Source organism: Mesocricetus auratus, unplaced genomic scaffold, assembly GCF_017639785.1.
Source record: "Mesocricetus auratus isolate SY011 unplaced genomic scaffold, BCM_Maur_2.0 Super-Scaffold_100007, whole genome shotgun sequence".
NCBI classification, from domain to species: Eukaryota; Metazoa; Chordata; class Mammalia; order Rodentia; family Cricetidae; genus Mesocricetus; species Mesocricetus auratus.
In genome coordinates, this window is record NW_024429191.1 from 7,696,080 (window position 1) to 7,710,456 (window position 14,377).

At 42.9% G+C, this 14,377-nt stretch overlaps 1 protein-coding gene across 2 annotated transcripts in view; it reads left to right on the forward strand.

Moving 5' to 3' along the window:
* The window catches only part of Adcy9 (adenylate cyclase 9), a 129,048-nt gene that overhangs the window by 64,799 nt on the left and 49,872 nt on the right, over nucleotides 1-14,377 (forward strand). The gene's annotated exons all lie outside the window — the stretch shown is intronic.

Sequence of the window (14,377 nt, forward strand, 5' to 3'; positions counted from 1 at the left end):
AGAGATGGGGCTTTGCTATATTGCACAGGCTGGCCTCAAACTTCTGGGCTGAAGCAATCCTCCCACCTCAGCTTCTCCAGTATCTTAAGACTATAGGCACATGCCTCATTACCCAGACCTTTGTTTTGTTTTTGAGACAGGGTCTCACTATGTAGTCCTAGAAATTGTAGTATAGAGCAAGCTAGCCTTGAACTCACAGAGATCCTGCCATTGTCTGCTGAGTGCTGGGATTAAAGCTGTATGTTGCCATTCCTGACTCAGAACGTTCTTTCTTTCTTTGTTCCTTCCTTTGTTCTTTCCTTTGTTCCTTCCTTCTTTCTTTTCTTTTATTTTTTTGAGACAGGATCTCTGTAAATAGCCCTGGCTGTCCTGGAACTCACTCTGTAGACCAGTTTTCCCTCAAATTCACGGTGATCTTCCTGCCTCTGCCTCCCAAGTGCTGGGATGCTATCATACCTGGCTAATTTTTTTTTTTAAGTAAGAAACAACCCAATAGGTTTTAGAGGCATATTTTTTAACTGACAGCATACAGGATGGTTTGGAAGAGGAGAAATGCAAACCAATAAACTAGATAGAAAGTATTTGCATAGACCCAGGAGAAACGTGCAGGCAGTAGGAATGGTGCAGGCAGTAGGAATGGAAAGATGGCCATTTCAACAGGGGGACTTGAAGGGCAAGATAGCGAGGGAGGAATGAAAAGGAGGCTTTATAGTAGATAATGGGGATCTATGATGCTCTATTGTACCACGTGCCAGCACTCCCTCTCCAGTCTTAAGTGACACTCTGTGCTACAGGGCTGCTCTGTAGAGCTGGACAGCATGGCCAAGGTCAGTCAGTAGCATTATACATAAGCCTCCCAAGGATGTGTGGTTTGTGTTGGAGAAGACAAGAGTTTCTTATGCGTTAGTCTTAAGATGGGATGTGGAAGATTCAGGGTGCTGCTTCTGTCTGTTAAGAGGAGATGAGGAGATAGAAGCTCTATTCTCATGGAAAGGATTCTGAGGGTGGGCTCTTCTTTGCTAAAGACTGGTGACAGAGCCCTTCAAATCTTTAAGCCCAGAAGGTAGGGAGGGAGGGAGAGAGAGAGGGAGGGAGGGGGACAGAGAGAGAGAGAGAGAGAGAGAGAGAGAGAGAGAGAGAGAGAGAGAGAGAGAGAGAGCGCACTGGGGAAAGTAAAATGATCCCTAAGGGAGAAAGAGATGAAGGTGTCCTGAGACAGTGCAACTGCCAAACATCCTTCTCCCTCCCCACGTATAGTTGCAGTGACATGCACACAAATTACAAATTTTGGGGGGCAGATGATGCCTGCATATGTTTTTGTATAATGAAGGAGTGTGGTTAATTTTGATATAGCATGCATAGTCACTCAACCTGCCAACTGTAGTCGCATTAGCTTTCACCTTAGAAATAACTAATATAGAGTAATATTCATACATTAGCACATACTATGAGAAAGATATGTCTGCCCATCCTGCTCTCTAGTTCTGGAAGGTATATAGAGTATGCTGGCAGCATTTGCCCTTAGATGCCTGGAGTGGTAAAGTGGAACCCCCAGAACTTCCTCTGCCTTCCCCAGTAGCAAGTCAGAAGCAGTGTCACATTCCCAGGATGGTCAAGGCTAGGGTCACTATGAAAGACCCAGAAGATGGTGGAGGTTTCTGCCACATCTCCATCCACTCCACAGTGAACATACCAGAAGCCTTATTCACAAGTTGGATGGATCTCAGAGAATGACACTGGGTTATCACTGATGTAACTAGGTGATGATTCTGGTTGCAGCTACTATGCTAGTTATAGCCCTGATACTGGAGCAAACCATACATTCCCTGGTATCTCCATATTTCCTATGCCTAATAATAAAAACTACCAGAAGCATTTTACTCAAGCCACAGGACACCTTTCAGGGTTGTGCCTTGGGGCTCAATCAGCTTTCTAGCCAAGTGTCATGGGTAGCCAAGGGGTGTAACTCAAGTAGAAGAGAAATGACTAGAAGAGGGTTCAGGACTCTTTTGAAGAGAGGGTTAGCATATTTTGTATTGTAAGAAGGGTACTGCATTGTTATACATGGAACTTGGTTACTACTGGTTGTATTTAGAAGTTAGCAGTTATAAAGGGCTGGAGAGATGGTCTAACAGTTAAGAGCACTGGTTGCTCTTCCAGAGGGTCCGGGTTCAATTCCTACTTCCCACAATGCAGCACACAACCATCTGTAGCTCCAGTCCTAGGAGATCTATCACCCTCTTTTGGCCTCTGCAGGTATCAGGCACACACATGGTACACAGATGTACAGTAACACAAAGCACTCATATTCACAAGAATAAATTTTAAAAACTAAAAACAGTGTTTGTAAAGAGAACTGGATATATATATATATATATATATATATATATATATGCCAACTTCACAGAGGTGGACTGCAGTGAGGTCAGTTGTGTCATTTTGGCTGAACTGGAAGTCCATGTGTCCTAGACTACAAGAGACAACTGGCATGGGCTCTAGATGAGAGCAGCCACCATGTTCTCTCCACCTTCCCAGAGTTAGTGATAGAAGTGGGAAGGGCTGCGTCTGCTGTACGCAGCCCAGGGTTCCAGCTCTCCTTGCTGGCACAGGGAAGCTGCTACATCAGAAGCTCCTCAGTGCCAGGAGTCTTTGGGTATTCTGTCTATCTGCATTTGTGAGCAAGTAATTACAACATTTTTAAACAGGTTAGTGTCAGTGCTTGTGCATGTCAGCTGCATTTGTGAGCACATTATAATGTTTGTCATGTCTACAAGACAGGTGACACTGTCATACCCTTCCAGACTAAGAAACTGAGGCACAGAGAGAGTAAGTAATTGCTTCCAGCTGTGCAGGCTGTTTGTAGGGCTGGTTCTGAACACAGGCAATTTGGTTTTGAAATCCAGAGCTAAAGTGTAACTATAACGTTGATGCTAGCCTGTCAAGGGGCCTTCATTGAGAGCGTCCATGGTTTGCCTACCCTAAATGTGAAGAGGACTTGCCTTCAGTTTAAAATCTGACACTCTCATTAAAGGCCCCTTGACAGGCCAAAACCTATAGAAATTTTTGTTTCGCAAATAATGGCCACTTCCCAGGACCTTTAATCTGTCTGTTTGAAGCTTAGGTTAGGTATATTCACATAGGCACCCAATAGTGAGAACCCTTGTGGTACAGTGACACATTGATACTAATGCCTAGTGTTGTCGTGATTGTGTAACTATGCCATGGGGAAGTGGATACTGGGGCCCAAACTCTTAGCAGCATGAAGTTGAGGGGCTGGACTGCTTTTCCTTGTATCCAGAGTCTGACTTGCAATTCTTGCTTAGTCTGTGCTTTTGCAAACCTCTTTTTAAAAATGTGTGACACATGCATGGGGTTAGAGAGGTGGCTCAGTGGTTAAAAGCGCTTGCTGCTCTTCCTGGACACTTGAGTTTAGTTCCAAGCACTCACACCAGGCAAGTAACAGCTGTCAATAACTCCAGCTCCAGGGGGATCCCATGCCTCTGGCCTCCTCAGGCATTTGCATTCATATACACATACCCACATACTGACACACACACCTACACATAATTAAAATTAATAACAATAAATCTTACAGTAATTGTGAAGCATGGTACCTGTGAAGCATATATATCAGGCCGTCGGATCGTAGGAAAGTGACTGCCAGAATCTACCAGTCTGCAAAAACAGCAGCCACTCTTTTTTGTCTTCTCCCTACTGAAGGTGACCACGTTCTTGCCATTTCTGGTGGTCACATCTTTGCTCTACTTTCTGGTTTTCTTACTCAAGTGTTGTTCCTGTGAGCATGAAACTTTGCCCTCCCGTTGTGCCTGCTCTTTGATTTATTCCTGGTTTTGCTTTTTTTCCACCAGCTTTTCATTTTGACAAATTTCATATCTACAAAACATTTGAGACCAGTATAAGAGACATATGTCATACCATCTGTCAAATGTGTGTACTCAACAATTCCTGTATATGCACACATATGTGCTGGTGTGGATCTTGCCGTGTTGTCCTAGCTGTCTTCCCAACTCCTAAGCCCATGGGCCCTTTGTCTCCTGAGGACCTGGAAGTACAGCTGTGTGGCTGTGTCTGTTTCCTTTGGGAGCATTTTAATCATTACAGAGTAAATTGTAGGCATTGTGGCACTCTACTCCCAAATTCTTTAGCACATATCTTATGAGAGCAAAGACTTTCTCCTGCATAGACAAAACAAACCATAAGAAGCTTAGCCTTGTCAGGCATAGTGGTGCATACCTGTAATGCTATCACCCAGGAGGCTGAGACGGGAGGGTTGTGAGTTTGAGGCTAGCCTGAGCTACACATAGCAAGACCTTATCTCAACAACAACAAACAGTGCTAGTGAAGATGGCTCAGTGGGTAAAAGTACTTGACACACAAACCCAATGTCCCAACTTCTTTCCTCAGATCCCACAGTGAAAGGAGAGAACCAACTCCCAAAGTTGTTTTCTGACTGCCACACATGTGCCATGGCATGTCCACTCCCACACTCCACGCACACACACACACACACACACACACACACACACACACACACACAGACACACACACCAGCAAAATGTGAAAACCAAAGGGCTAAGGATGTAGCTTAGTGGTAGAGCACTTACCTAGCATGTGTGTGGCCCTAGGTTCAATCCCAAACATTGTAAAAAAAAAAAAAGGAATTTAACATTGACAAAGTTCTCTCATCAAGTGTTTATATTCACATGTCCCCATTGTCCAGTATCCTTTTAGAGCCTTTATTGTCTTCACCAGGAGCTCGTCAAGGCTAATCTATTGCATTTAGTCATCATAGCTGTTTAGTTCCTTTAGGTTTATATAATGCCTTAGCCACATTTGAATGCTTTTTATTTTAGCTCTGAGTGTGTGTTCATGTGTGTGAATGCGGGTGTGTACATGCATAGAATACATATGGATCAGAAGACGGCCTTGGGTGTTAGTCATTGTCTTTTTCCACATCTTGCTCATGGCTGCTTATGTCAGGTCTTCTGGCCTGTGAGCTTCCTGGCATTCTCCTGTCTCCACCTCCCATCCTGCACTAAGAGTGCTGGGATTCCATATGCATACTGCTGTGTCCAGCTTCATGTGGTTTCTGGGGATCTGAACTCATGTCCTCATTCTTAGGTGGCAAGTGTTTTACTTACTGAGTTGTCTCTATAGCTCAAATACTTATTTATTTTTTGCACTTAAGTACAATTTCCATGCATTAAAAAATGCTTGAGACCTATCACAAAATAAACTGCAGATCCACAACCATCATCCAGATAAAATAGAACATCCTACCCCTCCCCCCCTTACCACTATCTACTTCTTCCTCCCAACAGGATCCTGTGCCCTGACTTCTGCCACTTTTGCTTGTGTTTGAGTTTCATATAAATGGAATCTGAAGTTTGTATTCTTCAGTGGTTCCTCCCACTGCTTGTGGTTTTCATTTCATTTTCACTCTGCAGTGTATTCTCTGACCACAGCATAATCATCCGATCCCATCTTAGTCTGTGTGGATGTTTGGGTTTTGTCCATCTTTGGCTTTTGCAGAGCTCTTGTGAAAGTTCATTTGCAGTAACGTGGCTCACCCTCCCCTGCATTTCTGTTAGACAAATAAGTAGCCAGAAGAGGAATTGTTAGACCGTGGAATGTGAGAGTCTCCCATCCCCAGTAGACAGTCTCAGATTTGTCTACCAATCGCTTTACTGTTGATATGCCCACCCACAAGGTTTGCCGGCTTCCTTGGCTCCACCTGCTTCTAGATCTAATCTTAGCCACTCTGGTGGATGGCGCTTCTTTGGTTGAGTGCCTTTTCAGTCAGTGGCTGTTTCCCTTGGGTTTGCTCCCTTGTGATTGTTCAAGTTTGTTGCACATTTCCCCACAGTGACCTGCCTTTGTTTTCTTGTTGGTTTTAGGGAGCTCTTTATAGTTAGGTTTAGTTACATATGAAGCATGATTGTACTCTCATACTGGACTTTCCTTTTTCTATGCAATTGCTGTTTTTATGGGCCATTTGGTCAAATATTGGCAATTGGCACAAAATTCAACATGCGTTTATTACTCTTTCCTTGACGGGTCTGTGGTTTCTGTGCTGTACTTCCCTACCTACTTCTAAGGCCATAAAATTCTTTCCTTATGTTTCCTAAATATTCCTTTGTTTAGCTTTTCACATGTATGTCTGTAATTCACATAAAATTGATTTGTGTGTGTGTATACTGTGAGGCAGGGGCAAGTTCACATGAAGACAAACAGATATTTACTTACCTAAGCATTGTTTCTAACAGTTTATGAAAGTGTCATCTGCACACCATAAAAATCCCACTGTTAAAAAGTGTACAGTTCACCTGTTTGGAGACAATTTAGAGAGGTGTTTGACAACATTCCCATTACCCACCAGGCTCTTCCTATTCGTCATCAGGCACTGCCTGCCCCTAGTGCCAACCCTCATGTCTACTTTTTGTCTATACATTTGTCTTTTCTAGACATTTTTATAACCAGAGTGAGGCAGTGTGTAGCCTTTTGCATCTGATTTCTTCTTCTAATCATTTTGAGTGTGAGATTCTTCCATGCTGTAGCATGGATTATCTAGTTCCTTCCTTCTGAGTCAGTTCCGTGGTGTGGATATACCACAGTTTATCCATTCACCAGCTGCTGCACATTTGGATTGCTTGGCTCAACAAACAAAGCTAGTCTGAATACCACACAAGGCTTGGTTTACACAGGTACTTTAACTTCTTGTGAGTAGCGACTTGTACGGCTACGGTCATACAATTTTATTTTGCTAATTATCTTTTGTAAAGTGCTCTGTTTGCTCTTGGAATACAGCTCTATGGGTTTTGACACAGGTATAGATTTTATGGTCCAAGTTCAATCAGGGTACTGAGCAGTTCTGTCACTCCCTAGAAATGCTGCCCTCGTGATGGCGAGGAGAGTTCTGGGCCTCTCCCTTTAGGGACACGTCATTGAGACAGAGTCATATGGTACGTGGATTTTATGACAGGTTTCCTTCCATGTGAGATTCATCCTAATTGTTATGTCTATGTGTAACACACTCCTACTGAACAGTGTTCCATTGTGTGGATAGATAACCAAAGTGTTTATCCACCTACCCACTGAAGGGCTGGTAGATTCCAGGTTTGGGCAGCTGTGAATAGAGTTGCTGTAAATATTGGTGTATAGTGTTTTGTGTTAATACAAGGTTGAGGTCACTGAGTTTAGGGTTGAGGTTCCCCATGGTGATTACCCCATTTTACATTGCCATCCCTCATTTCCATGACAGTTCCTGTTACCCCAGAGACTTGTGAGGACCTATGTCTTTTTTATTAAAATCATACCAATAGGTATTTAGTTAAAACTCATGGAGTTTTAATTTGCATTTCTGAAATGTTTGATGTTCGGACTTACCATGTGCATAGTGGAACTGGCAAGAAAAGGTGTCCACTTTTATCCAAAGTCTACTCTCAGAGCCTCCTTTCCTCTATTCCACAACGGAAGTTTTATTGTGAGTCAAATGTCTATATTTGTTTCTGTGTCTGTATTCCACTGTCTTAATCACTGTGCTTTGTGAGGGGTACTGGAAGCCTATAAAAGTCTCCCCCACTGTTCTTCAGGATGTTTACATAAGTGGAACCATGCCCTGTGTGACCTTTTGGGTCTGTTTCCAAGGTTCACTCTGTTGTCACAAGTGTTAGGGCTTCATCCCTATCTCTGGCAGAACAAGATTTCTCATGTGGATTTGCCATTGGTTGGTGGACCGTTGTATCATTTCTGTTTGTTATGAATAATGCTGCTGTGGACATTACATGTTTTTCTATGGATAAGGGCTATGGTTCCTCTTGTGCATCTACCTCAGAGTGAAATTCCTAGGTCGCATTGCAGGTCTATGTTTAGCATTTGGAGGAACTGTCAGAGTGCTTTCTGTGGGAGCTGCATCGTGAAGCAGCAGCAGCAAAGTTAGAGGCTTCTGTTGTGTGCTTATCCTCAACAGCCTTGCTTACCATCATCTTTGTTTTCAATTGTCCCTCTCTTAGTGGGTGGGAACATTTATTTAAGTCTTATTTTATATGTGTATGAGGGCTTTGCCTGCATTTATGTCTGTGTCCCTGATGCCCTCAGAGATCAGAAGAGGTTATTAGATCGCCTAGAACTGGATTTACAGATGATTGTGAACCACCATGTAGGTGCTGGGAACCAAACCTGGGTCCTCTGTAAAAGCAACAAGTGCTCTTAGTGGCTGAACCATTTCCTTAGCACCCTGTTTATTTTCGTGGGGGGCGCACATTACATGTGGAAGTCAGAGGATAACTTGTGGGTGTCAGTGCTCTCCTTCTACCATAGACCCTGGGGACTGAATTCATGTCCTTAGACATGGGCAGCTTACTCACTGAGCCATCTGCCAGCCCATCATTGTAGCTGGGTTTGTTTGCTTTTTGCTTTTCAAGACAGAGTGTCTCTATGACAGCTCTGGCTCTTCTGAAACTTGCTCTGTAGGCTGCTTGCCTCTGCCTCCTGAGTGCTGTCATTAAAGGCATGTACCACCATGCCCAGCTCTCATCATTGTAGTTTTATTTCTTTAAATGTTTGAGATTAAGATGTAATTACAATAGTTTCCCTTCCCTTTCCTCCTTTTACACCTTCCCATGTTCCTCTTCTTGCTTTCTTTCAAATGCATGACCTTTTTTCACTATTATTATATGCATATATATAGTCATAAATATAATCTGCTCAGTCTGTATATTATATATATATGTTTTCAGGGCTGACCATTTGGTGTTGGACAACCAAGTGGTGTGTGCTCCTCCCTGGGGGAGACTATTTCTCCTGTTCTCAGCATCCTTAGTTGTCTGTGGTTCTTTGTGTAGAGTTGAGGCCTCGTAGGCTTTTCCTTATCTACTTTGGAATGTCTATTGATATCATATATGTTCAGCTCATGCTTAAGCAGCCATGTTGTTGGGACTTTATGGGTATAGCTTCTGACGTTCCTAGGAAACACAATTTCACAGCAAGCTCTTTGATTCTTTGGCTCTTACAATATTTCTTTCCCCTTTTCCACAGTGATCACTGTGCAGGGTTGTTTTGTAGTTGTAGTTGTTGGTACTGTGCTTCCCAAGATTTATTGTGGTTTTATGTAGTGGTCTTTACCTGTCTCAAAGAGCAGTTTCCTTGATGAGGGGGTTAAAGACTACATTTATCTGTGGGTATAATGACAAATGTTTAGATTGTCCTTAGGGGTTATGCTGGTTTAGTGAAGTGGTGGTTGTAGGTTCTCTAATGTCCATGACTTCATTAGTGATGAGTAGTTAGCTAGGTTTCTCCTAACAGGTGCATTGTAATTTTGATTTGCATATTCTTGTTGACTAATGATGTTGACAGCTTTTCACATGCACACATCTTTTGGCCAAATGTGCATTTTTGAGGAATTCTATTCAGATTCTTTGCTTTTTAAAAAGTAGAGTTATTAGGTCTCTTAATGTAGGAATTATTTACATCCTATCAGTCTTCTTCCTGACCTCGCTCTGTTTTACCTATGATGTGAGCTTGAGCCCATGAACCAGTTTCTTGAGATATCAATTTGTCCACTTACTCAGGTTCATATCCGCTCACTTAAGCACATTACTGCCTAGCTTATGCCTTTGCGATTTCTTTGCCTGCTGAGTACTTTTGAGATAGCTGGCTCCCACTGTCATCTGGTGGCAGCACGTTCATCTGGAAGAGTCTAGATTCTTTCTCTTCAGAGCCTTTATTCCAGTAGGAGACTTGGGACATCTTGTACCAGTAATTCTGAAGTGCAAACTAAAATCTCCATGAGGTAGTTCTTGTGAGAACTGGTTGAGGCTTTTACCATACCTCAGCGGTATGAACTTCTTGTCACAGTCTACCAAGCTAAACACACCCTCTTCCTAAAGCCCACAGAGGGGCCCAGCACTTAGTGTTTCTTCCTCTTAACTTTTTCATTGGGTTGTGTAATCCTGACGCTGCTCAGTCTTCCTCTGAGTGTCAGACTCTCTCTCCACATCGATCCTCCCAGGCTGCCATGCCACAACATTCTGCTGCCATACCTCATGACCACGCTAGCCTACCCTGTCAGCCTGTGCCCTTTCTTGCCTAGCAGTTTCTCCTCAACATGGCTCCTGACATACTTCCTGGTTGTCCAGACTCATTTTTCAGATGGCCTTATTCTTTCTAGAAGCATTTGACCTAGTGATCCATTTCCATCTTGATTTTTTTCCACCCTCCTGGCTGCCTTTGAATGTTTTGTTTGTGTTTATGATATCTGTCCCACTTGTTGCCCCTCAGACTCATTGCCAAATCCACCTCCCTTGTCATTTCTGAATGTCACAGTTCCTCAGGCCCATTTCTGCCGAACTCTGTGGGAGTAGGGTAGACATCTGTGATTTTGGTGGCCTGCCTACACATTAGTGCCTTCATTTGGATAGGTTCTACAAATTTATTATTTATTGAAATAATGAATAAGATAGGAGTTAATATTCCCTTTTAAAATGGTCTACAGATAGATATGTATGTACATATATATACACACAGGGATATATTATCATAAACATGTTTTTACACACACATTTACACATGCATAGAACTGTGGAATGCTTTCTTTTTTTGTTCGTTTCAGTTTTATTTCTTTGAGATGGTCCTGTTATATAGTGCTAGGCTGACTTGGAACTTGCCAAGAAGCTGTGGCTGGCTTTGAACTCCTGATCCTCCTGCCTCTACCTCCCAAGTGCTAGAATTACATGTGTGCCCTACTCTCCCCAGATTTCAGCCACTTTTAAGACTACTGACCCTGCTGAACACTCACTGCTCTGTCTAAGGACAGATGACTAAAAGCAGAAGAGGCATTTGGGAAACTTTCTAGAAATGTTTTTGATGGTCTCAGTGATTAAAGGTTATGTTGTCTGTAAATTTAATATTACTTTCAGTTTAGAAAGAGGATGTTACAATTTAAGTAAAGATGATAAATGTTTTTAATGAAAAGGAGTCACTGGGTCTGCTAGAGTTGAGACTTTGTGGCTTGGCCTTGCTTCCAGAAGGTGTTGCTCAAGGGAATTTAAAATATTTGAAAGACCCTCACAGGGATCTTATGATGGATGTACCCTCAAAGGGTCAGAGCCTTATTCTGGATCTTCTTTGTGGAGGCCCCATCATTCAAGGCTTTGCAGAAACCGAGGAGATGCTGTAATACAGGGACTTCTGATTTGTGACTTGGGGACCAGATATTGTTATCCACATTCCTGTTGAGTAGGTGTGAGGTATGGTCTTGGTTGCTTTCCTATTGTCGTGAAGAGACAGCATGACCACAGTAACTCACAGAAGAAAGAGTTTATTGGGGTCTTACAGCTTCAGAGGGCATGTCTGTGACTATGACGGTGGGGAGCATGGTGGCAGGCAGGCAGGCATGGCACTGAAACAGTAGCTGAGAGCTTACATCTTGAGACACAACTAGGAGGCAGAGAGGAAGGGAGGAAGAAAGGGAGACACAGACAGATATACAGACAGACAGTACATAAGCACAAACAAAACAATCAAAGACACACACACACATACATACACACCACACACACACACATACCTACCTAGGAATGGCATGGGTTTTTGAAAACTCAAAGCCCACCCCTAGTGACATACCCTTTCTAGTAAGGCCACACCTCCTAATCCTTGCCAGATAGTTCCACCAACTAGGCACCAAGCATTCAAATATATGAGCCTACTGGGACCATTCCAGATTAGGTAGAGCATGGAGGTAGTTGAGTAGGGGTCTGGTGTTTTATGCTCAATCATAGCACAGTGGTGCACCATGGGATTATGCTGTCCTTACCGTCCTGGTGACTGATACTGGACAAGTTACACAATGGGAGGTAGGAACAGTAGGATAAGCTTGGAGATTGTGGGGTTCAGGAGGAGTTGAGATGACCCAAGTTGGATTCTTTCTGCTTTCTAAACTTGCCCTGGGTAAAACCTCAGTGCAAGGAACAGTGGAGTAAAACCTTTCCTGGAACACATTCTCCAGGCACAAATCCTATTAGCATTGTGGCCATGTGCCTAGTTAAACATTGAAACTCCACGGTGTCAGAGGGCCCCCAACATGGTCATTTGTGCAGTGGTGTGTTGAAATGCATGCGTCACTTGTAATGGGCATGAAAAAGCAGTGAGGCCAGGTGTCAGGTATTTGTGTCACAATTTGTTTTGAGAGATCAAATAGTAAAGTTTAGAGTATTTAATAAAGGGGAAAGTATAGTATATTTAACAAATATTCATACCAAAACATTTTTGAGAATAATGTGTCAGGGTCAAGCTATTTAGATACAAATTCTGAATTACATTAAAAAAATCTTTTATATCTATTTATATGTATGAGTGTTTTGCCTGCATATATGTCTGTGTGCTTGGTGCTCTTGGAGACCAGGAAAGTGTGTCAGATCCCCTGGAGCTGGAGTGACAGACAGTTGTAAGCCACCATGTAGGTGCTTGGAATTGATCCTGGGTCCTCTGGAAGATCAGCCAGTGCTCTTAACCTCTAAGCCATCTCTCCAGCCCATTAATTACATTTTAAACCAAAATTTCCTCTCATTTAAGGTTTTTCTGAAGATATGCAAATGTTCCTAGTACTTCCAGTTTCTTTTCTTAGGTTACCTGCCACTCTGTGTAGTCCTGTTTCTCAAGTGGCTATTGCTGCTGCATGAGGAAATGTCTACCTTGTATTATTGGCCCCTGAATGCTATTATAACAAGCGTTCATATTTAATGGTCTCATATGTAGCTATCCTTCTTATTCTACCCACTTTCTGTTGCAGTTTTTAACCCCCTGGTGGCTGTTTAGTGAAGGTAGAAAGAGCTGCCTCCAGTTCATTGCACCCCAGCAGTGAGGGTGAGTGTGGAACTTGCTGTTCATTATGGTAGCAGACAGCCCTATGCAGCTACTTCAAGTTTAAATTGCATTATAACAATGACAAGTCCAGATTCTCCATCATACTTGCCTTGTTTGAAGTGATTGGTATCTGCATATGGTTCTAGGCTCCTGAACTAGACAGACCTCAGCAAGAGACTGCTCCATCCAGTCCACTGGCCTCTCCCTGCATCATTTTGTTCCTTGCATCAAATTCAGGGCCTTGAGTAGAAGCCCACTTCATTTTCTTGGACCATCTAGAAGTTCCAACTCTGGTTCCAGCACTAAATCCAGTTCCATGTGGCTGGAGGCCACACTTATCTCTGACCTATGGTCATAAGTCAGCCTGGTCTTGGGTTATTTCTATGGCCACTTCTCGTTTATTAATGATGGCAGATTGAGACACATTAGGCTCAACAGGCAGCAGTCATGAACACAAGCTCTCTCTCTCTGAGCCCCCTTCTAGGTCTTACATTGTGCTGGCCTAGAACTGTTGTAGCCCAGGCAAGTCTCACAGTGACATTTTATATATTTTAATCCTATTATCATATATTGTTTTTCTCCCACCTCAACTCCCATGTGCCAGATTTGCAGTGTACACCTTCATGCTTGGCATATTTCTTATTTTTGCTAGGACTCAGGAGTTCAGAGTTGGTTTCAGTTAATGCTGCAAGTTCTCTTTCAAATCATAGGACATGTATTCAGTGGGAAAGCTTGTAATGCTGAAAAGTGGTGAACATGAATCACATATGTCAATATGAGCAAATATCAAAGAGAATGTTCCACAAAAACAGCAGCTTCTAGAAAGGGTACTGGTCAGAAGTGATGTCATCCATATGAATTAGTGTATGTATGTGTGTGTACGTATGTATGTATGTATATGCGTGAGTGCAGCCATGTAGAAATCAGAGGACAACTTTCAAGACTCATTTGTCTCCTTTTATGTGATTCCTGGGACGGACTCGGGTCACCAGGCTTGCTTTTACCTGCTGAGTCATCTCACCACTACCTCCTTTGAGTTTTAAAGGGTGTGTTCATGCTGCATATTGTTTAGGATTGTGCACATAGTAAGTAAGAGCTTGGGGACAGGGCTTGGACAGTGTGGGTGGTATCTCGTTGGTCATTTTCTTTGTTTAAAATATTCTGTAACAAATTCAGGTTTTCATCTTTCTCCTCCCCCTCCCCTTCACCAGGTTTTATATTGTGCTGGCCTGGAACTCTGTAGCCCAGGCAGGCTCCTCCCCATTCTTCTCTCTTCCTCTGCCCTCTTCCCTTCCCTTTCTTTTGAGATAGTGTTGTGTAGGCTGGGCTGTTCTCAAACTTCACTACATAGCCAAGGATGACCTTCAACTTCCCATCTTTAAGTCTGGGGTACTGGGATTAGAGATGTAAACCACCACATGGAGTTCATGTTCTTTTAAAACGTGACACAGATAAGCAAAATATGTAATAATACAGAAAATGAATGTTTCCTGTC